Raw genomic sequence first — 24,668 nt, forward strand, 5'->3', positions numbered from 1 at the left:
TCTATGTTCCAGTTTTTTACCTTAAACTAAAATAGCAAATCATAATCCAAAATTTCAAAACAAAAACAACAGCATCCAACATCCACAACAACACGCAGCTTCCAACATCCAAAAATAGTAGCAAGCCTTCTTCATATCATCTTCAATTTACTTTGCTTTTTTTTTTCCCAAATTCCCTTGTCTTGCTCTTCCAGAACCAATGTTTCAGCCTACAATCACGAGTATGAAATGGTGAAACAGCCAAACAGGAGATGTAGTTAAAAACTTTCAAATTGCAATTTTTTCTCTACTCCGTGCATTTATTCTTTAGGCATTAATTTGTCGTTGCATAATTGAATTAAGAAGATGGTTTTCTTACCTTGCATTTTAATGAAATTAAAACAATCTCGTTGGTCCATTATACAATGAACTTTGTTGTGTTAAATGATTTGTGTTTAATCCATGACTTGATTGACTTGGTACAAATGCATGACTTGATTGAGGTGGAATTGTACTCTGTAAAAGAAAATTTGCAAATTAATTATTTCTCAAAGGAACAAAAATAAAAGAGCATTGCAGGAAGATTTCTTACCACTGATTGTCTTTGATACTCGTTTGGGTTAGTGTCTTTGCTTGTCTGGGATTGGGATTGCTGTGTGTTAGAAGCAGCTAGGGTTGCAGTAGTGTGCATATTTTTCTTTGGTTGCTTTTATACATTGTAGTTGATAGTTGGATTTTGTTGTGGCCAAGGACACTTCTTTTTGTTATGGCCAGGTTCTCTACAATTGTTTCACTTGTGTGTCTGTGATGTGCCTTTTTTTTTTTGACAATTTGGTGGCCTCAACTTCACCTAATGAAGGCTTTCTTTTAGTGGTGGGTCTATTTTGAAGCTTTTTAAAGGGAGGAGCTTGAATTGGTGTTTTTGTTGATGTAGGCCACTCTTGAGGTCCATTGAGTGGTTCTAATGGGAATGCATATGCTTTTAAATACGTTGTTTGCTGTAGTACTTAGACACATAGTGCTCTGGGTGTTCATGTGCTTTCCAAATTGCAGTCACAGCGTGGTTGCAACTTGCAAGGGATTCCACTTAGTTGCCAAGCATTACAACTACATGTCTTCTCAAGCAAACTTACAACATATCTAACTTGTGTTGCACCTTCCCTTACACCATACGTGAAATGTCCATCCTAAAATGCAGACCAACCTCTTGCATCCAACTTAGACTTTTCCAACCCAGCTTGTATCCTTGGACATATTTCAATATCTTTATTAAGAATGAAATCTCTCTTCTTATGCAATCTTTCAATCAAACCTTCCCTAATGTCTTCTAGCATGGTGATTATAGGTTTTTGTCTTGATGATAAGATATATGCATTGAAAACTTCATTCATATTGTTGTCTATGCTATCACAAGTACTTGTAGTTGTCAAAAAAGCTCTCACCCATTTTTTGTAGTTTCTTTTCAATAAATCCTTTGCTGCCGGAAGACTTATAGAAGCAAATAACTCCATGTTTCTTTTGAAGTCATTTTCAGTTGTGCTTTTGGCAATATTCCAAAATTCTCTTACTCACCTTGTACTATGTCCTCAGGGCTCGAGACATTACCATAATTTTCTTTAGTCAAGTTCTTAACATACCCCTCATCATCATGCTCTGTAAAGACATCTATCATTCCGCACTCACATAATAAGCTTTTGAACTTGGTGAATATTACATCCTCATATCCCAAAAATATAACACCATTACGCAAACTCTTGAGTGGATCACTGTAGTGTAGCTTAATTATGTTACTATACCCTAAGGATGCAATGAAAGCCTTCAAATAACTTGCATCAAAATCAGAAGGAATGTCATTGATCAACTTGATACTTCCCCCAACATATTTGAACTCTGGAGTGTTCTCCCACTTTCCACCATGTGAAGAATAATGCATAGTGGTACCTCCATACCTATAAAGTTCAATTGACCATGTGTTCAATAAGAATAAAAACCAATTGCAAAATAAGTGAAACTAATAAATTACTATAAAGTTCATCAATTGACCAGATGTTCAATAAGAATAAAAACCAATTGCAAAATAAGTGAAACTAAATTAGATTCAAATTTAGCCATTCACCTACTAACTGATCCCCCCCCCCCCCAAAAAAAAAAAAAAAAAAATGCAAGCATCTAAAAGATCCACCTTACATAGCAACACCTTACATTAGCCTACAAATATCACAACAATATCTCCAACATTAGCATTCCTCTTCATTAGATGGTGAGCATTATCCTTTTCGAAGGGATACATTAAAATTCCAAAAGTTCTGTTCTATTTCTCATTAGTTAGTATGGTTCGGTAACTAAAACCGTGCATCGATGTATGATCATTTGATTTAGTGTGGAACTAAGTAGTTCTTCATTTGATCAATGAATTATATAATTGAAATTATTAAATATGAGAATGTAGTACACTAGCTGCCTAACTTTCAACCTTTCGTAGCAAAACTATATACCACGTACTTGGTAATTCTACTAGTGGTGTGGGTGTTGTCTTGCTAAACTATATAATTGATAATTCTGCTAGTACCATGTTCGAGAATTGCAGAGCATAAATTTGACTAGGCATAAATTGACCCCAAATTGAAATTATACATTCTAAAATACAAGAAAAAAACAAATAAATTCAACACTATAGCAACACTAATCGTCAATTTTAGCATCATAATTCATGAATATCCATAATTTTATTTTTTACAAAAATCCCTAAACCCAGCAACAACTTATGATTTAAAAAAAAAAAAAAAAAAGTTGAACTAAAAAATTTGTACAAGATTAAACAACTTACTTGTGTTAAGATGCTTAATACTCCCTCCGTCCCCAAATGATAGTCCCTTATGGACAAAAATCACGGGAATTAAGAAACTTAAATAAAAGTAGTAAAATTACATTGGAAATATAAATTTACATTGGGTATGTAAAATAGTAGAGAGAGAAAGTAATAAAAGTGCATTGAAAAACAAACTTTACATTGAAAAGTTAAATTTGCACAAATATTGTTGCAATTGGAGAGAATTTTGATAAAAAAATTGATATTAATGGTACTTGAAAAAAGCAAATGGGACTATCAATTTGGGACTAAAAATATGCCATAAGGGACTATCATTTGGGGACGGAGGGAGTATACCGCTAATTATCTGCACTAAAATCAGCTTTAAAGCTTCAATTTTTCTTCAAAGGGAGGTTGATGATGAAGGAGTACTCTGATGAACAATGAGAGTTGAAAATGCACCTTTTTTTTTATTTGTTTTGGGGTAAACACGGCTTACTCTTTTTTTTTTTGGAGAAATAAACCAATAAAATTTCTCTTTTGCAAATAAATTAAAACCTAAAATAATTAGTGGGTCCCAATGCTTAACCATAGTTAATTTATTTGTTTAAAATTCTTTCTTAGGTCCCAAATGGTGAAAGAAAAAAGCTTGGGTCCCAAAAGGTGAAAAGTATAAAACTTTAGTCCCTAATTATTATCTTAACTTGGATAATGAGTAAAGTAATAAAAATTATTTTGAAAAATTTGTCAAAAATAAGCCAACTTTTACACCATTCGCTCAAAATAAGACAACCTTTTAATTACTCCGTAACTAAGAGTAGGTTAACCTTTTTAAGATATTATCTTTAATTAGGCCAAATGACCTTAAACCTGCCCAATAAGTCACTTTCCTTTTTTTTTTTTTTTTTTTTTTGAAAATCCTCCACCCTTATGAACTACCACCTGCCAGCCACCACCAACTAACCAACTCACCCAATCAGTACTGAAAGACAGTTCCTATCCACCCTTTAAACACGGAGATCACCGCGCCACCCTGGTTGCCGCCTTGCCTCACCGAAAATCAACCTTCCTTCTCTACTACCCAAAATTCCCTCCAAACCCCATTACCTTCATTTGAATTTCCTCTTTCACCTTTAATATGTGGTCTGTTACCCAAAATTGCCATTATTCCAGTTGGGATTCGATAGCCTGCACTTGAGATCCGTGAAGACCCTATCGTCCAGTTAAGTACCTACACATGAAATGAGGATTAGCTAACCCCAGGGTGAATCCGGGGATAACCACTTCGATGATAAAGTTAGAAAGTGTTTGAGAGAAAGAAGAAATGATATGAAGAGAGAAAAGAAGATAGAGAGAGAAATGATATCTGGTATAGTGCCGATATCTATTCGTTCACGGTCTAAACAGGTTCGGGTTTATAATCATAAAACTCATATCGGTGACATCATATAACGACATTGATATCGGCACCTCTTAAGACTCAGCACGTGGCGTTGATCAATCGACACTTAGTATCAAGAGGTTTGCATGGCATGCAACCACCTAGCAGTTGAAATCATTATAAATAGGTAAGATTATCCAAATTAAAAGGGGGCATTTATTACTCTCTCTCTCTTTCTCTCTCTCTTTCTCTCTCTCTCTCTCTCTCTCTCTCTCTCTTCTTTTCTCTCAAATACTTTCTAACTTTATCATCGGAGTGGTTATCCCCGAATTCACCCCGGGGTTAGCTAATCCTCATTTCATGTGTAGGTACTTAACTAGACGATAGGGTCTTCACGGATCTCGAGTGCGGGCCGCTGTCAGATCCCAACTAGAACAGCCACCGCCAGTGAATTAAATCCCAATAAATGCAAGCCGCGCAACCAAAACCTTGTCTTAAATTGAGCCCCAAATCAGAAACCAGCCTCCTCATTTTTCTCTCTCCTCTGACCCGAAACCAAAACCTTTTTGTGGTTGTCGTTGTTGGTACAGTCGCCAGTTCGCCACCACTTGTTGTCTCCTTTGGATAAGGAGGAGGAGTTAGGTTGCAGACCTTGCAATGGCTAAATAGTGCCTCCTTTGTTAATGGTGATTTTAGGGAGGAGGGAGAATGGGGGGTGGTGTACTGGTGTGGAGGTGGGGGAGAAAGAAGACAGTGGAAGGAGGAGAGAGAAAGAAGATTAAAAAAATTAAAAAAAAATTGAAATTGTTTTTTCATAAAATTTATTCAAATAAATTAAAATAAATTTTTTAATGTCAGACTAATAAAATTGCAACATGTGTCGTATTAACTTGTTTAACCGGTTTTCAACAGGTTGAAGCTCATTTAAAGAAAATACCTTATAAAGATCAACTTATTTGTAGTTAATCAAAAGATTGACTTATTTTGAGAGAATGGTGCAAAGGTTGACTTCTTTTTGACAATTTTTCCAATTATTTTTAGGTGGTAACTTATCCTACCAGATTGTTTCTGGTGTAAAAAGTGGAGTAACAAATCACGTTTCTTACCTCTAATCCAAAAAATCACAACCTCTACTATCTTGAGGTAGCCCCGGTTGATCTATTAGATCAAACGAATTTGTTAATCAAGTGGCGTTTCAGTAATAGAGAAGAACTATTAAAAATGCCAGCTCAATTCTTAGCAACATGAGGTGCTGAGTCACAACTATTGCGGCTAACTTAACATTACATTCAAGGTAGACGGTGTTTGTTGTGTAGTGTTTTATTACAATAATGATATATATATATATATATATTTATATATATATATATTTATATATATATATATATTACTAGTTGGTTGATAGGTTTACGCTATTGTTTTGCCAAATTTGTAGCTACAGCTACATTTATGTGAGTAGCTAACCCACACAAATTCACTTTTGAAAAAAAAAAGAATAAAATCAAACCAACTCACTTCAAGCCTGCCTTCACTTCTTTGCCTAATGCCCTTTATATAGAGGAAGGCTCACAAAGGTCACCGACACTTTCTATGGTTTACAGAAAACCATGACTCAACAAGTGAATATCGTTCACTACTTTTCTAAAGATTCTTTAAAACAAATAAAACGTGCTACAACAGTAAAAGTAGAATACATTTTGCTGCTGTGGGCTAAGGACTCCATCATATCTTGTAGACCACCTTTATTGTCCTTACTGTCTTCATAATGGACATACATTTGGTTAATTGTCTTCTTTTATAACAAGATCCATCACACATTTGGCAGCATAAGATCTCCAATAAGTTCTCTTTTTCCTCTAAGGATAAATATCTCCCAACTTCAACTTGTTTAAGATAATAATATACTGATTCACCATGTAATACTCCTTCTAAATAATTCTTAACCATTCTGGCGCTACTATTGTAGTATTTCCCACATGTATTATGACAAGTGGTTCTTCCTTTATCGCTATGAACTGGTTAAGATACTGATCAATATACAAAAAACCGTAAGCTCTTGCCTCCATAGGATCTTTTACTCATCTCTGTTGGATACAGATTAGATCTTTGACTTTGCGATGAACATCTTCAAACATGATCAAAAACTGTGGAGAGTTAACTTTTCCTTTAACCATTTAAATGTTTTCACTTTGCACTTGGACTTGTTCAACTCTTCCTTTGTATTTTGTTGCATGATAAATTCTCCTAAATACATGCTTCTGGAATTTTGTGAGTTTCTCAAAGAAAGTAGTATTATTATCAGGAAATGGTACAATACTATGAGTCATTCCATAATCCCAAGCTCTGTAGTGCTCCGCCACATATGGTTCCCTCCATTCTAGAGAATGTGGATGAATTGACACAATACCCACTCTGGAATTAATGTTGAACATTATTCTACTTCCCCAAATATCATAAACATCATACAACTTGTATGACCTTGATACAACTAAATTGTAACAGAATCTAAAATCGTTATCTTTTATTTTATTTAGTATTATATCCTGAATATCAGGAATGAGTCGCGGGATAATGACCATTACTTCGTACATTAGGAACCTTCGAACTGCTACATGACAACTTTTAAGAAAACCATCTCGAGATCTCTTTTTTGATGAAACAATTACGGCCTCTATCAAGGCCTAAGTGAAGGGGTAAAACCCGCTCCATTGCTTTATCAGTTTCTTTAATAAGAGTTTTTCTCTCTGCCTCCATCTTTTCTAGTTGATGGGCAAGAGGTTTTTCTGATGTCTTGTGCTTCTTCGCCATTGGCTAATTCTCTAGTCAAACTATCTGCCAAAGAAATCTTCGATCCCTGTATATGTTCAACAGTAAAAGAGAATTGATTAAGCCATAATTGCTAACGCAGAACTCTCCCTTGAGCTTGTATTTTAGAAAATTCTTTTAAAACCAAGTATGCCTTTGAAATATGTTCTTATTAAGAACTGTTTAGGGGCTAAGAAGATTAAGAACTTCTCGATCCCTCTAATGATTGTAAGGATTTTCTTTGCATGGTGGGATAACTTCAATTAGCTTTATTAAAACTTCCACTGTTATATCTGCAGAGTCTTTCTCCTTCTTTGATTTTTCACAGCACTCCAGTGCTCATTACTAGCATCTGTTTCAAGGATTAAATCATCTTCACTAGTAGGTAGTGTTAGTACAGAAAGATCTTTACACATAGCTTTTAAATCTTGAACAATTTTGGAATCACTTTCCTTCCAATTCCAAGTTATTTCTTTCTTGAGTTTTTGTTGTAATGGTTTTCTTAACAGAGTAAGATTTTCTATGAAATCAGAAGCATAGGTTAAACATCCTAGAAATCTTTCTAGTTGTTTTCTATCTTCAATTTTATCTGGAAATTTTTCAATCTTTTCCAAAATATGTTTTTGCAATATTATTAGTCCTGCTTTAATCCCTAATCCTAGAAACTCAATTTCTTGTTTAGCATAAACACATTTATCTTTTCCAAGGATTATACCATGCTCAGCACATTTTTGGGTTACAGCTTTAAGATCATTCTTATGTTGTTCTATATCTTTTGTGCATATTAAAATATCATATATGTAAACCAAACAATAATGATTAAGTTCCCTAAAAATATCATCCATTCTTCTCTGAAATATATGTGGAGCATTTTTTAATCCAAAAGCCATCACTAACCATTCATAATGCCCTTGAGGGACACTAAATGCAGTTAATGGAATGCTTTCTTCTTCCATTTTAATTTGCCAGTAACCACTTTTACAATCCATTTTAGAAAACCATGTGGCTCCTTCTATTCTATTGAATAACACAATTTTATTAGGAATGTAATAGCCATCAAATACAGTATTATCATTCAGCTGCTTATAATTAATGACCATTCTAGCTTTACCTCTTTTTTCTTCTGCATGATTCTTTACCATGAATGCTGGACTATTATGAGGATTTTTGCTATTCCTAATCAACTTTTTATTCACACAATTCTTTTATTTGTTCATCAAATTCCAATATATCTTGGTAGGTATAAACCATTTGTCTTACTTTAATAATCTTATTAGGATTTGTTAGAGTTATTTTAGCAAATGCCTTATCCTTTTCCCAATGTTCTAATGGATTTGTTGAATATAATTTTTCACATAATTTTTCTTACTGCTTACTAATCTGATCTATTAATGATGAATCACACTCAGAAATTCTAAATGCAACCTCTCGTTGTTTAGGTGTAACCCTATCACCACGCTAGCTGCGCGCAAATTCCATAGATGAGTATAAGCCTTTGTTATTTTTTTGTATAGGAACAGAATGACCATTAATAGTAAAGATTATTTCATCAATGGTTTGAGTGCATGGAGAGTATAACCTTTGAAAGTTATTTCATATTATCATATCATGACTAGGTTGATTAGTAGCCCATAAAATAGAATAACACATTGAACTCCTCCAATTTCTATTAATAATTCTTCAATTATTTTCGTATGCATCACGACACTATTATTAGAAATTCTAACTTGCATAGGATTTTTAGCCTTTTTCCATAAGAATTTTGGGAATAATGACCTTTTTCCAAAACATGAGAACAACCACTATCAATATATGCACATAATTTATATTTATTATAATCTTTAATGCATATATCAATTGGAATATAAATGCTATTAGGATTAGTATTGGATATTTCATTACAGTCTTCCATTTGCATATTTACTTCATCATCATATACTGGTTAACTCACAGTTTTGGTTTATATCCAATTACCTTTCTTTTATCAATAATAGAATTATTCGGATCTTCATGCACTTCTAAATTAGAACATGAACCAACATCTATACTATGTCTTGCTGGTTGCTTTAAGGCTTTCTTAGCTTCATATTTTCCATTTAACTTTTTTTATTAAAGCCAATATTTCTTCTTCATCTTCTTCGGGTTTCTCATTGAATTGTTTTTTCATCTTTATTATAGTTGAATTTTGTCTACTTAGACTTGGTGTTCTAAGACTTATACTTCTCTGCATTTTAGGATTAGTAGTTAAAACAATATGAATTAATCCTGATTCATCAATTAACATCTTACTTGACCTATTTTTACTGCAGGATTCATGAAGAATTCTTCCCAAGTTTTTTCAATTTCAATCTCATTAGGATTTACTTTTATAGGTGTGATTTTCTTCTTAGGGCCTCTTCCTTGCTTATATTTCTGAGCATCTACTACTTGTTTCTTGAAAGATGAATCTATAGTGTTAACTAACTTATAGACTACCTTCCATCTTAATTGTATAGGTCAAGTTCCTTTATGCATGTTTACTCCATCAGTTAATAACTTGATTGCTAGAAACTTCGGAGCATATGAATCTTCTAAGCTCACATAGTATCTAGGTTCACATATATAACTTACAGTTCCTTGAATTAAGCTACAAGTGATGCCACTAATAATCTGCTCATAGAACTCTTTATGTCTAATATCACAAACAAAGCTTAAACATTTAAAATTTTTACCAAAATCTTGTAAAGGAGTTATGTATACTTGCACTGCACCAATACAAATATAACTATAATTTCCTTTTTCTTTATAGTTCTTAATGCTTTTCCAGTTTATGATATTAATTTATGTTGCTTTCTTTTCACAATCCTCAATTACTATATTTCCTTCCATTTCTTCACATACATATTTAGTTCTAGTTTTAAAGAAAGAAGTTTTAAATATTTTATCTTTAGTAATCTGGGGAAAATTCCAACTTTCTTTGTTCATTTGATCTAGGTCTTTATCATCAATAGAATACTCAGCTCTTTATAGTTGTACTGTTCTATAGTCATTTTACTTTTATCCTCATCGTCTGATTCTGAGTTTTCTAACACTTCCCCTTCCATCATGTTATTTATTTCTTCATAATTTTCATCTTCAAATTAAACTCACTGTCTTCAGGGTCTTCATTATACTCATTTTATTCTTCTATTATTTCTATTATTCCTTTATTATTACTTAAAGCCAATTCTAAAGCCTCGTCTTATGGTATTTCTACGTAGTCCCAACTACCTAAGGCTTCCATTAATTTGTGATTAGCTTTCTTGCATTCATTAGCATAATTTCCTAATTCTCTACAAGACCAACACTTGCATGTTTTCTTTCTCTCAGGACAATATGTTGCCTTTCTGAAAAAACCTACTTGGTTTTCTATATTTGTGTTTATAGTACTTCTTTTTATAGGTTTCTCCTCTTGATCTGTCAAATTTATTGTTCTTATAATTCCTTTTCTTATTATAGTTCTTTCTTTCACATCCATAATTATTTGGGAAGTCCCAAAAAGTGAGAAGTTGTCTCTTCATTTGTTGAGTTCCTACAACTTTTCTACATTTCTTTTCAATCCATTTTTCTTAGGAAAGCAATTCTATTTCCTAAAGCATCTCTAGCTAAGAACTTTTCTTTCCGTTCTTGGTATTTTTCACTAATTTCTTCGTTAAGAGGACTTGGTAATTTATCGTAGAACATTAAAAATTTTGTTTCATTTTCACCAATCTTATAGTAATATGTTTCAAATTCTGTAATATAGTTCTCTACATATTTTATATTACAGATGGACAAATTACTTAACTTTCTTTGATATTCCATTCGTTTTTCATTAGGATCAGCTCTAGGGCCAATGAATTCTAACTCAATGTATTGACATAACTGTTTAAACATTCACTAGCTCTGAATGTAGTTTTGACTTCTTCATTTATATTATCATACCAGTCTTCTACATAGTCATAAAAACTATGTTCAATATAGTTTAAGAAATTTTTCGATGTCCATTTAGTGCTTAAATTGAGTAGATGTCCATTCAGTGTTTAAATTGAGTACACTACTCGTGCTCTTTTTCCACTGATCTAAAACATCTTGTCTACCTCTTACACCATCTAACTTAAGCTTATAATCAGTTTGACTTATAGGTTCAAGAGTCACTTTTTCTTGTTTAGGTATTTGGTTAAGCATGACCTTGACACTAAATCGGGTAGTCTTCCATGGTATGTATCTGGGCCGTGTGCAACTTCATTCTCCTTGATACCTACGTCTTTGGATAACATTGTTTACAATGTTTTCAAGAATAATTTCTTCTCCAACATCATTATTATCCATTACTCTTTTACCTAGTTTGTTTTCAATCTTTTGCTGAACCACTTCTATAGGTAGAAAGTCTAGATCATCTAATTTCATTAATCCCATTTGTTGATATAAATCTTCCTCTAAAGTAGCATAGTTATTCTTCTCTACTACATTATCACCAGCAATTCCTTTTTCAGAAACTATTTTCATGATATCGTTTAGCTTATCAGGGTCTTCTTCTTTATTAAACAAGATTTGCAACTCTTCAATCGTTTTCTCCTGAAAATAATGGCTCATCTTTAGTTTCTTTGTTATTTTCTTGGTTATTACTAGTAGGTCTTTTAAGGAGTGATATCGTAAACTTCTTATTTTTATCTAGATTTGGAAAAGGATATTTATATTTATAAGGACCAATATTTTTCTTACTAGGTGACACTTCTTTAATAGATTGATGTCTAACTTCGTTTGTTAAAGCAAGTTCTACTTGTTTAATTTGTTCTTTTAAATCACTTACTTTTTTATTTATATCGGTTGTGGTTATTGATATTTTGTTTTCAATATTAATACAACGAGCATGTATGTTATCAACCTCTGACCTTAACTCACCAATTTGATCTACTATATAATTAAGGACTAGACCATATTACTAGTATTTTCAGAAATATGATAATAATGCTTAAAATCAGGTTTCTTACACTCAATAGAAGGTTTATTATTCTCCAGCTTTACTTCATATTTAACAACTTAGTTTAAATTTTAACCGTATGCCTCTGATACCAATTCTTCGCAGCTTAACAGTTTCTAATTTATAATAACAGTATTGTCTTTCTTAAAAATAGATTTCACTTATGCAATAACAGTATACAAATATAACATTTTATTTCTAATACAAATACTTAACCTTTTAATATATAAGTACTACTGAAAAGAGCAAAATGACACCTCAAAAACAATATTGAAGAAACATATAATAGTATTAAATTTATTATAACAAGTTCAAATTTAAAATAACAGTATTAAAATAACAAATGACGTTTTTCCAACACTTAGCGAAAAAAAAATTTCAACGTAGGTATGGACCTTTGTTGTCCCTACCTGGTACTGGGCTATACTTACTCTAATTATTCATCTTTCTAAATGTTTCACACCTTCAAACCTCTCCTCCCTCATTACTAAAAACCTTCCTCCTCCTCCTCCTTAGGGATGACAATTTAATCCGATTTCGATCCGATCTGAATAAAAAAAAGTCTGATCCAAATCCGAAAAAGAAAAATCCAAACCCGAATCAGATTCAATATGTCCGAGTCTGAACAGAGTCGGATTGGACTTGGATCCTGCTTGAAGTCCGACGACCCGAGTTCGACTCCAACTCCAATTTGCGATATATACAAGTATATTTTTAGGGTTTGTACTAAATTTTTTTGTAAGGTATAAGTAAAACTTTTTACTACTACACGCCACTTTCATCTCTTCTAATGCTCTAACACTGTACAGCCTAAACAACATCTCCTCATCTCCTCCTCTTTCTCTCTCCACTAAAACAACTCCATAAACTACCTCTTCTCCAAATTCTTCCTATTTTTATCCCTCTAATTTAAAATTAAAAGTCTTGGTATATTTTCTAGATCTAAGTTCGATAATGTCAATTTATATAAAGACTAAATCAAATTACATATGTAATGCTATTAAAATTTCATCTCCTGTAACATAAAAATGTCGAGTGTTTTGTAATTTGGATGTATAAATAAAAACTGAGGTTTTTTGTTTAATTTTGCTTCGGACCCGGGTTGGAGTCGGAGGGTGCAAACTTTCTCGGACCTGGAGTTAGATCTTAAGTTTTCGAACTAGGACTCGGTTACGGACTCGAATTTAAGGTCCGATTATGTGGTGGATCGGAGTCCGATCCTACATAGTCCGACCTAAGTTCGATCCATTGCCATTCCTACTCCTCCTTTTCCTCTTTCTCTTTCTAAAATTTCCATTATTCAATTTCAAATTTCTTCTTCTTCAACCTTTGAGTTGAAGAAATAAGCTTAGTTAATGGATTCTTCGCAACAAAGCGAAGTTGAAGATGGCGGATCATCGAAAAGAAGGTGGTTGAGACGGGAAAATTTTGAAATATGTTGCTTTCGCATTCTTAACCCATTGATTATGATTTTTTTTGTAAGTTTATATGCCAAATTCGTCTTTGACGTCTTCGTGTAGATTTTTTTTGCTCTTATGTCTCTTTAATTTAATTTACTTTATTTTTTATAATTTCACTTGTTTGTTAAACATTGGTTACATTTTCATACTTTATTTTAACTTGTATAGATATCTTTGAAATTTGATAATCACCATCATTGTTTGTAATATCTTTTTTTTTTTTTTAATTTTTTTTTACAGGAAGAAAAGGGATTTCATTAATAAAATATAGCCAAACGACACTTATATATAAGTATTCCTAGACCTGGCAAATGGATCATTCGGGTCGGGTATGGGTCGGGTCAAAAAGTTATCGGGTCATGTTCGGGTCGGGTCGGGTCATTTCGGGTTTCGGGTTGATTTCGGGTCGACTGATAATCGGGTCGGGTATCAGGTCAACACTTCGGGTCGAGTTTGGGTCGGGTCAATTTGGGTCGGGTCAATTTTCAGGTCAGGTCAGTTCGGGTCGGGTCAATTTTCGGGTCCAATTTTCAAGTCAACTTCGGGTCGGTCAACTTCGAGTCGGGTCAATGCATTGGGTTAAATTCAACTCAGTATATATATTTATTTATTTTTTAACGAAAAACTCACTACATTTATTAAGGCTACTTTTTTCATGGAATATAGTAATTGTTTGACTTTTATTGACCTTTTTTTTTGTGTTTAGATTGAGAATCAATTTCAGGATCTCCTGAAACTAAGAGAGATGCTCTAAATAATTGAGTTATACGACTTATACCTCATAATTAGGTTTTTCTTGTTCAAGTTTTTTCAAACGAAGCTCATAATAAGGTTTTTCTTATTCAAGGTAATTTGATCTCAAATTCAAACTTGATAGGATTAGATTAAACCTTTTCTGGGCTACTTAATAGCTCAGTCTCCGACTCTCCAGTTTAAATTACTTCATAGGATGTCTCATCACTATTAGTATACAATGAACTAATGAATTATGAATTATTGTAGTTATGCAACTATGCTTGTATCTATCTACCAGTCTACTATCCAATTAAAGAACTCAAGATCCTACATGACTATATTTTTCATTACATATAAAATACAAAATACGGTCAAAGAGAAGTGTGTAAATAAAGTCAAAACGTGTCAACTAAAAAAACGGAGGTATTATTAATTAAGTGAAATATTCTCATATTCAGATGTAAGATTACGGACTTAAAAGTGAAAATTCAAGAGGGAAACAAAATAAAACTTTTAAGTTGGTTAAAATTGTGGGAAATTCTTCCCCCTAAATGGCTAAAACTCCAAAAGTATTTCATTATGAGGACAAGAGATAAATTATGAGCGGGAATACTCCCTCCAAATTTCCATAAGTAAAAGGTAAAGTGACTAAATTCTAAAATAAAGAAAAACAAAAATAAAAGTAAAAAAATAGGAAGATAAAAAAAATCCTTGAGCTTAAATAGATTTGGGTCAATTAATTCAATTTAATTGCAGTTTTTTTCTATTTCGTTTTGCTAAGGTCAAGTCTTTAACTTAAATAGATTCTGGTCATTTAAGGTATAAGATAATTTTGGTTTAGGTCACTCTGGGTTTTGAGTCTATTTGGGTCAATTAATTCAAGTTAAAGGTCAGGTCAACTTCGGGTCTCGGGTCGCTTCGGGTCTCGGGTCAACTTCGGGTCAGGTCGTTTCGGGTCTCGGGTTAACTTCGGGTCGGATCATCTCGGGTCGGGTCGTTTCGGGTTGGGTCATTTCGGGTTTCGGGTCAAGGTCGGGTCAGTTCCACTTTGGGTTGGGTATGGGTCGGGTCGGGTTGATTCGGGTTTTGGGTCAATTTCGGGTCACTGATTTCGGGTCGATTTCGGGTTATGGGTCGGGTCATCGGGTCTGGGTCAGGATTGCCGGGTCTAAGTATTCCTAAGTAATCTAGAATTCCAACACAACAATCACCTTAATTAAAAACTTCATTTGAAGTAATACAATCTTTGAGTTTGCACTTATTCAGCTTGAAATCCACTGAGGCATAGTTGTTTGAGTGAAAATACTCATGTGGTCCTCCAAATTCTTGTAGAGATTATGAAACCCCAGATTTTTAATTCTCGTCATACAATTCAAACATAAAAAAAAAAACATTAAACTCAAGTGAAAAATCATTATCTCAAGGATGAGATCTATTTATTGAAAACAATTAAAAGATTTTTGGGGCTTACCACTAGTAAGAATACCAGTGAAAGCCCCTACAAAGATTCATTAATGAGATTGAGAGGAAAAGAGATGGTAGAGATGGAGAGAAAAGGGAGAAGAGAGAAGGAAAACCTTCAAAATAAATTGAAAAACCTAGCAAATAGAGGCTAGGAAAACCCTCCTAAGGAAGAAACCCTAGAGGGAACCAAAAAATAGCCCTCTTAAGGAGAAAACTTTGAGGAAATAAAAAAATGAGTAGAAATGAAAAAAAAAATAATAAATTAAAGAGAGATACATTTATTGCTACTATAAGAATTATATACTTAGCCTACGCGTGAGAATCTAAATAACATTTATTACTACTATATAAAGAATAAGCAGGTATTACTTACAACTATTAAAAATGCGGCGACAATAGCCACAACTAATAAAAGGGCGGTAGTATCATCCATTGGAAAACTCTTGGCGCATAGGCCCTATGTATTAAGGAAGCAAATAGGATGTCATTTGTGTAAATAATGGGAACCTGAGGGTGGAAAATATGATGGAAAAAAGTACCATTACATGCATAATGGTACATAAAAAGTACTATTCAAACAACTTATACTTTAATGGTACATTATACATGTATAGTATTACACAAAAATGTACCACTGTACCAAAATAAGAGAGAAAATGTATCACCGAACCCCAGATTGCCCTCCTATGTACATGCCAAATACATAGGCCCTATGCGCCTAGATGCACTCTCATCCATTAATGAGCGATGACAATGCACAAAAATTACAACGTGCATTTCGTTTATCTTTTTTTATTTTTTTTGACACAACATTTCGTTTATCTTTGGGGGAAGGGCAATTGACAATATCATATTAGACAATGCGCTTTTCAACTAAAAAAATATACGAGTAATATGTACGTAATGTACATCAATTTAATCTATGAAAAACTTAACCAGTAAAATTAGTAAATCTCTATTATCTTCACCTAGCTTGTTTTTTTGCTGAACTAAAATTATTTTACTAACATAAATGAAATTAATTTTGCTGAGCTAAAATTATTATTCCTTAAAGAAATAAGTTTTACCAATTAAAAATTATTTTTATTTGATCTTAAAAGTTACTGCTTTTTACAAATTAAAAGTTATTGTTCCTAAACTGAAATTATTTTAACTACATATTATTTTTTTTTAAAAGGTGAAGAGAACATGGCCTTAAGTTTAGCAAGAATAAGTTGAGTTCAGTAACTAAATTTTTAGTCAATATAAATCAATAACTTTAAAGAACAAATGTAACAAAAAAATCAGTAAATTTAATTTAAGTTTAATAAATATAATTTAAATTCGACAAAAATAATTAAACTTCTAAAAAAAATTCAATTCAGGAAAAATAAGTTAAAGAAAACAAGGCCTTAAATGTTTGCTTGGTTCCTTAAAGATTGCCACGAAACATATTATTCGTATTGTATTAGCACTCTATAATACTACCATTTATTAGGGTGAATCACTTGAATTTGGAAAGGAAAATTTATCAAAAATAAGCAAACCTTTGCTCGATCTTTTCAAAATAAGCAAACCTTTTGATTAATCCAGAATAAGTTGACCTTTATGGGGTATTTTCTCAAAATAAGTCATGACCGGTTTCTTTTAAGTATAACCGATTGTTTGGGTTGCTTATGCCACATGTCATTGTGTGGTTGGCCAATTTTTAAAAAATTTAATTAAAATGTATTACTTTAATTAATTTTTAAAATTTTGTAAATTTTTTTTTAAAAAAAAAACTTTTTCAAGATTATATATATATATATATATATATATATATATATATATAAACTTTAATTTTTTAGATACCTCCGAGGGATGTGGTTTGTGCGGTGGTTGCCACCGGGATGGGGGTGGAGCGCTGGTATGCGGTGGGGTTTTTTTTTTCTTTTCTTAATACAATTTAATTAATCATCAAAATATAAAATAAGAAAAAAATTAATTAGAATTAGGAAAAAAAAAGTGGCCTATTTGGTAGGTTGTAGGTCATCTGACTTATTTAAAGAAAATACCCAATAAAGGTCAACTTACTTTGGGTTAATAAAAAAGTTTGCTTATTTTGAGAAGACCGAGCAAAGATTTGCTTATGTTTGACAAATTTTCCATATGGAAACAAATAATTTATGATTCATATTATTTTTGTTTCCAAATTTTCCTAACTTAGACTATCCAGCTCTTATTTACTTATTAGAAAATTTTCTTTCTCTAATTTTTTTTTCCAGTTTGTCTTAATACTATTTGATGGGAAGATGAAGTATTACATCACCAGTAAATAAAAGTATTAAACATATGGTTTCAAAGAGCCATACCAATTTTATTCAGTTTGGTGGCATTAAAATTACTTGTAAGAGATTATGACCATATTTTTATTACCTCTGAAACCGTTTTTGTTCTTGGGATTTTGATCTTGATTACAAGTTCACCATTCATCAATCTTGATCTGGTATGACTATGCTTCAACGCTATTAAAAGTCATTTACATATGTTATTTGTCTTTTGATTTTATTTTTTCTATTACGACATGAAAAGTATGTGAATATGTATTCATTTTTAAATCTAATTTACATTTTATTTAATTTGTTGTTCTTTTTAGTGAAATATGCAATAATTATTTGCTAATTAATTAGAAAATTTTAGGTAAACACAATTTAATAGAGTTTTCTTTATAATTGGTAATTGAATAAACATAATATTTTAAGCTTTTGTAATGTAGTTTTCCTCTCATTTTTAGATTTGTTTGAACCCCAATTTTCTTTAATGGATATATGACAAAAAAAAAAATAAATAAATAAATAAAAAGTGTGTTTTGAGGCCAACTTATATTGGAGACTTGTATATAGTCATGATAAGCTTGGTGCGCTTTAGCTAAGCGCTAGAATTGAGCTAAAATTACACGTACATGTAGGAATTAAACGTGTTACATTGTTGGTCGTTTTTAAGGATATTCGTTTATTTAGGTGTACATGTATAATTATAAAATAATGCACTTATTATGTATAATGTATATATGAAATCTAATTTATTATGTCATTTAGTTGTTTCTTTAGGGAGTTTATATATATATATATATATATTAATTTTTTTATTTTTTTATTTTTTTTTATTTATCATAGAACTATAGAAGTATAAGGTCAAACACATTTTATAGAATTTATTTTACTTTGTATTTGACAACTGAATAAAAAAGATTAAACCAATATATATCATTTTTTTTATCTCGGATTTGATTTTCTTGAACCCTATTCATTTTAGGGACTCGTCTCTCTGACTGTTTTACAAGTCAATAAGCCTATGTATTTACAAGTCAACAAGGTGTACATTGGTTAGGTTTTGTTGATACACCTTGCCTTAGAACAATATATAGTCATGAATTCATGATAATAAGCCTATGTATTTACATATATATAGAAGCATGCAAATTCATGAATATATTTTGTCATCTAATTTATGTCATCTAGCTGATTGTTTAATTAGTTAAAATGCAATTATATCTTGGATGACTTGATATTATACCCATTTGCTAAGGAGGGCAAGTTTAGTAAGATGATGTTTCAAAGACTTCTATATGATACTCCGTAGTTAAATAAACAAATCAGTAAAACAAATTACTTCGCGCCTTATTAAGTACAATCTTAGTTTTAAAATTTATCGAATCATAGCTAATCTCAAGGATGACGAAAAGGAAGTGTGTTGTGGGATAAGATTTTTGGACAACTTTTTAATGATTAAAATATTAACGATAAATGATTAATTTTGGCACATAAAGAATTAATTTTAGCATATCCAACATGAGAGCACAATTTTCAATGTTCTCTGAAGGTATGCCAAACTTAGTTTATAAATTAATGTTTGGGTTGGCAAACATTTTTGCTCTAGCCTACATTTTTGCTCTAGCCTAGATTATGTTGCCTTTCGTATTAGGTGTATACTCATAATATTATGTATCCGTTTAAAAATTAAGTTTACGTCATCATATTGTATGCCTCTTCTTTAATGAATTTGCAATCGTATCTTGACTTGGATTTATACTCTTATTGTTAAGAAAAACAAATCAGGTAAATGAGGTTTAAAAGCTTTTTTTTTTTAAAAAAAAAACTAAATATAAACTTTAGTTTGCACACAGTTATATTATTTTTGATTTTTTTTTTATTTTATTTTTTATGAGATGTTATTATAGAGTTTTGTTATGTATCATCTCAACTTTAATTTAGGTTTTCATAAACCCTAATTCAAGAGACATTAACAGGACCAACTTGTTGATCTTTTTCCACTCTAATTGTAGAAAACACGACTTTGATATGGCCAGTACACGTTGGTTCAAGGCTAATAACCTACCTCAAATATCTAACATTGCTCCGTATAATTTTTTCAATGTAAGTTTAACCACAAAACAATGCAAGTATAGAAATATACTAATTATTACCTGTTGATTTTTCATCATATTACATATATGCAGTTTAATATAATAATACAAATAAAAGACCAGTGGCATCCTTTATCCTCTATCACATTGGTCTTTTATTACTCGTATGCTTTAGTTGTTTTGCATGTATACGTTGAAGTTGTTTCAGTGTTGCCTCATCTTCAATCAATGTAAAATGCCAAGGATTTATATTCACTCAATCTTATTAATACGGAGTATTATTTTTTATATATCACCTTTTGTTGCGCAAATTATCTTAATGAAATCAAAGGAAATATATTACTCCTTCCGTTTCATAATCTTAGTCCCATATACTATTTTGGGCGTTTCAAAAAGATATACTCATATTGAATATATTTCATTTATAACTTGATTTTTTTTGGAATTAATAAGTTGTGGATTGATGACATTACTCTAAGTAAGGAAATCTTTACCTTAAATTATGCAATTATAACTTGTGCTTTCCTAATAAAAAATTTAAAAAGTTAAATAAGGTAAGCTAATTATGAATTATATTGTACTTTAATGTTATATTCCAAATATATTTCTTTTCTTATTTTATGTGATTGATTCCATATAACACTAACATTATAAAACGGAGGGAGTAATTATTATACTAATTTAATAAATGATTACTTAGAAATGCATGTACACTTTTGTTGCTCCTTAGAACATAGGCGTTTTACATTAGGTTTTTTTTTTTTTTTTTTTTTTTTTTTTTTTACACGGAATATTAGATTTATTCTTAACTATCAATTATATATATAATTTATTTTTAACTGATATTATTATATTGAAATCTTAATTATACTTTTTAAAGTTTCAATATTGGTTATATGTGTACTCCCTTTGTTTCATGAAATTCTTCCTAATTTTTTAGGTCTGCTTTCTGTATTACACTATATCTTTCCTCGTAAATACTTACATGGGTTAAATTATACTTCCTCCGTTTTTTAATATTACAACAGTTTGACTTTTACACTATTTACTTGTTTCACTTTGACTAGCTTTAACGATTTATGCTTAAGTAAAAATATAGTCATGTGGGATCTTGTTAGATTCGTATCGATTTATACAATATTAATATCAAATGTTTATAATTTTTACATATTAATACTTAAAGATACAAATAATTGAAAACATGTATTGGCAAGCGTGAAAAGAGAAGTGTTGCAACTTAAAAAAAAAACAGAGGAAGTATATATTTCTTTAATTAATTTCTATAATAAGAGTACTTATATATAGCACGTCATTAATGCAGGGGAAGAATTTCATGGATCAAAGGGAGTACATTATGGTAAAAGGCAAGTCATTTGGATCCTAATTATTTAATAATTTATTCTCACCTCTTTTATATAATTTAATTATTATGCAATTGAATTAGTAAGAAAGATGACATATTATATACCCTATACATACTATATTTTTAAGTAATTGCATTGGGTCTAATTTAAAAAATTTTATAAGCAAAATTAGATAAAAAGTAATCATATCAAGAATTGAACGTATTGTCTTCCACAATAACTCAATCAAATAATCTATAAACAATAGAGAACTAAGATTTGAAATATGTGAGAAATAATCATTAATTTACATGTACAAAAAAAAAAAAAAAAAATTATACCTTATTTTGATAAACTGTTCCCATAGCTTCCCTTCTAGTGTTTCGACTATATGTTACGGCCCAAGTGTTTTGACACCGTATTGTGCGACACATCTTACCGTTTGGTAGCAAGGGCGCAGACCTTGTGCGTAAATCAAGCTTGTGTTCATGAAGTAGCACAAGCGGGCATTGGAATTTCAAGGGGAATATCTATATTTTAGTAATTGATGAGGGAGTGTGAGTAATCGGGGCTTGTGATAGGATTACCCCTTTAAGATATCAATTCTTGCTTTGCACAAGGTTTGCGCCCTTGTTGCCAGAAAGGCAAGAACACGCCGCACAATTTGGTGTAAAAATACTTGAACTATGACACCATGTCTGAACACTAATTAGTTCAAACAACATTATAAAGTATCAATGTAAATATAATAGATTTTAACTTGCTTTTCGAGATTTGTTTGTTACAACATACAAATATACATTAATTGTCATTACTAAAATTCTAATCTACAATTTCAATAGCTAACATATGTTTAAAATCTTTACTATATTATTATTTAAGGAACCTCTATCTATATGTAATACCTTCTATGTACATTTTTGAAATAACAATATTGTTGAGCAATTTAGTTTTATCTACAAGTATTACAATATTTAAATTGTGAGGGTAAATTGCTTATTAATAATGGTAATTCAAGGTATATATATATAGAAGGTGTTATCACCACTTAATATGATGTTTCACAACAAGTTTAATGTATAACTACTCCCTCCGTTCATATTTTTTTGTCTCGTTGCTTATATTTGTGTCAAAATTTCAAAATATATATATATACATAAAACACCTTTTATGTACATTTTGAAGTAACAATACTGTTGAGCAATTTAATCATATCTGTAAGTATTACAATACTTTAATTGTGAGAGTAAATTGCTTATCAATAATGGTAATACAAGGTGTAAATATAGAAGGTGTTATAACCACTAAATATGATGGTTCATAACAAGTTTAATGTATAACTATTCCCTCGGGCCACCGTTCATATTTTATTGCCTCGTTCCTTATATTTGTTTCAAATCTTCAAAATATATATGTAACACCTTCTATGTACATTTTGAAGTACCAATATTGTTGAGCAATTTAGTCTTATATACAAGTATTACAATACTTATATTGTGAGAGTAAATTGCTTATCAATCAATAATGGTAATTCAAGGTGTAAATATAGAAGGTGTTATAACCACTTAATATGATGTTTCATAACAAGTTTAATGTATAACTATTCCCTCCATCCATTTTTCTTTGCCCCGTTGCAAATAACTGATCCCTCTCCTTATCCTTATTCCTAACCCAAACCACAACTAAACATTTACCCTAATTTTTCCAAAGCCCAAAACGTGAAATCAAAACCCAAAACATAACCCTAAGCCTTGAAAATAATCTTGAGCGATAAAGCGTCGTCTAAAGATTATGTATTTTGTGAAAATCGGGCTAAAATCTAAATTAAAGGAAATTAGCAAAAATTGATATGTACTGCAACACGGTACAATGATTTCAAATATTTTCCATTTCTATATTTCACGCGTAAAAAATTATTTTCCTTTACCAAAAAATTAAATTTGTACCATGACACAATACTTTTGTACCATAACATGGCACATTGTGACGAAGCACCACACACCTATAATGTGGCACAACGTTGTTTTACCATTTTGGGCATCTGTCCAGCATCCCAGCCTATAAATACCGGACTCATTCTAGGAGTTCGGGACAACCAATTCCCAGCCAATCCTTACACGATTCCTCCTAACACAATTTCTTTTTACTACGCATTAAGCACGATCATCGTACACACTTCCTCCTAAGCGCTTCAAGGAGTCCATACTGTACTCGAGGTTTTATACCTAAACCAAGGCATGAAAGTATAAATTCCCGAGGGTTTGGACAAATTTAAAACTTTATTCTTCTCTCTCGATTTCATTTATAATTCCTTGAAGTTACTAACGATTTATTTATGATATAGCTAGCAATTTATTTATAATGTAGCTAGCAATTTAAAGGAGCACGTGCAATGTAAGTGATTATGTTATTTAATCGCTTATTATTATTATTATTATTATTATTATTATTTTGCTATGTCATGATTATATTGATTTGAATGTTTTGAATAATAATATGATGTTGTTTCTAATATTTTTGTCGTTTTATTTTATTTTGTTTTGATCAGCTTTGTGCGTGTTTAATAAACAAGAATATGTAAATGAAAATCACGCCTAATATGATAATTTGGACAACTGATTTAGGTTACCTCTTAATAATATTAGTTTGGAGCAAATTGAATATTGTTTGTATGTCAATCAAAATCGCAAAAAAAGTACATTTCACAATACGAATTGAGGCCAATATGAGTTAGGTTGGCTCAATGACTCAACTTCATACCATCATCCCCGATCCTCCAATTGTAGTTTGTGACCATATGGAGTACAGTTATGAATGTTATGGATTGTGAATGGGGTATAACTTTCATGGATTAAATTCGTGGTTGCCTTTGTCCCTTTTTGTAGAATCTATGAACGGTTTACAAGTTCTTTAAAAAAATTTGTTGACGGCTCCCTACTTCATCCCTTATCCCTAATCATATAATGTCAAATCTCACTTCTTATGTTTGTCAATCATATTTCACACCATGCGACGCTTTGATTGATGCCTTCAATCATGTTGTGTTAACCCATTTAATTAAACGTGTCGAAAACCTTTGACACTAATTCGCTTTTTTCATGTCCGGTTCGTGTTGTGTTATATGAAAAAAAAATTAGCCACATTCAATAAATTTATCAAAATTTTATTATGTTATCGTGTCATCAGCTTTTTACCATCTGTTATTCTATATTGTGTTTATGAATCTCTATGTGTACAACACTACTAACTAATTTCCACATAGTTTCAAAATCTTGTCGCACACAATCCTATCCACAAATTTCCTAAATAATTTGTTAATGGAAAATA

This window comes from Chenopodium album, chromosome 13, assembly GCF_948465745.1.
Source record: "Chenopodium album chromosome 13, dcCheAlbu1.1, whole genome shotgun sequence".
Taxonomy (NCBI): domain Eukaryota; kingdom Viridiplantae; phylum Streptophyta; class Magnoliopsida; order Caryophyllales; family Amaranthaceae; genus Chenopodium; species Chenopodium album.